Source organism: Octopus bimaculoides, chromosome 7 (genome assembly GCF_001194135.2).
Source record: "Octopus bimaculoides isolate UCB-OBI-ISO-001 chromosome 7, ASM119413v2, whole genome shotgun sequence".
Classification (NCBI taxonomy): domain Eukaryota; kingdom Metazoa; phylum Mollusca; class Cephalopoda; order Octopoda; family Octopodidae; genus Octopus; species Octopus bimaculoides.
In genome coordinates this window covers 46,111,404-46,112,649 of record NC_068987.1, presented here as the reverse complement: position 1 = coordinate 46,112,649, position 1,246 = coordinate 46,111,404, and the positions used below count along the sequence as shown (strand labels likewise).

The 1,246-nt window shown below is 33.8% G+C and overlaps 1 protein-coding gene across 1 annotated transcript in view; it reads left to right on the top strand.

Annotated features, from left to right (window-relative positions):
• LOC106873181 (basic helix-loop-helix ARNT-like protein 1) overlaps nt 1-1,246 on the top strand; it is a 789,862-nt gene that overhangs the window by 288,620 nt on the left and 499,996 nt on the right. The gene's annotated exons all lie outside the window — the stretch shown is intronic.

Below are 1,246 nucleotides of genomic sequence, written 5' to 3'. Positions count from 1 at the left end.
AGCCATTACCTGGTACTGCATCTAGGAATTACTGCATCGAGGCATTATTATTATTAAAACAGCGAGCTGGCAGAATTGTTTGCATGCCAGGCAAAATGCTTCGCATTATTTCATCCGTCTTTATGTTCTGGGATCAAATTCCACTGAGGTCAACTTTGCATTTTATCCTTTCAAGGTCGATAAAATAAGTACTACTTGATACAATCAACTTACCCGATCTTCTGAAATTATTAACCTTGTACTAAAGTTTGAAACGATTATTATTATTATTATTATTATTATTATTATTATTATTATTATTGTTATCATTATTATTATTATTATTATTATTGTTATCATTATTATCATTATTATTATTAAAGGTAGTAAGCTGGCAGAATTGTTAGCATGCTGGACAAAATGCTTAGCAGCATTTCTTCTAACTTGATGTTCTTAGTTCAAATTCTACTGAGGCTGACTTTGCCTTTCATTCTTCCTGGGTCAATAAAATAAGTCCCTGTCAAATACTGGAGTTGATTTAATCGATTTATCCCCTCTTCCGATATTGCAGGCCCTGTGCCAAAATTTGAAAACAATTATTATTTTTTCTTTAATTATTTGTCGCAAGAGTCCAAGATATTGGAGACAGAACAAAACCAAAAATTTGAAAGGAAGCATCAAACAAGCAACAGTGGGAGTAGGGAGGGATGGGGTTAAAGGGTACAAAGAAAAAAATAACATTATTAATAAATAGTAATTAATAGCAATAACAGGATAGAACAAATAACAATGGGAAAAAAGCCCCCATTTTACCATGTCAAAATGGGGACAAACACAAAAGATGATTTGGGATACTTCATGATTACTCAGTCAGGTCAAAGACTGCATGGAGTGGAAGGTGAAGACAGAGATGGATTTGTTGCCTTCCATATATAAGTTTTATAAAAGTTCTAGCTGAGCACTGGGGACAATATAATCAACTAGTCTTCTTCCCCAAAATTTGAAGCCATATTATTATCATTGTTATTATTATTATTGTTGTTGTTGTTGTTGTTCTTCTTCTTCTTCTTCTTATTATTATTATTATCATTATTATTATTGAGTGAGAGAGCAGTGCACGCCATCAAAGTGACACTGAGGTAAAATATACGAAGCGCATTATACCCATCATGACTACCCGTCTGATAAGGGTACACCACGCACATGCATCACAACCATATGTGCTCGACATGGTGATCTCATATCAAGATAAACAGCGCATGACCCT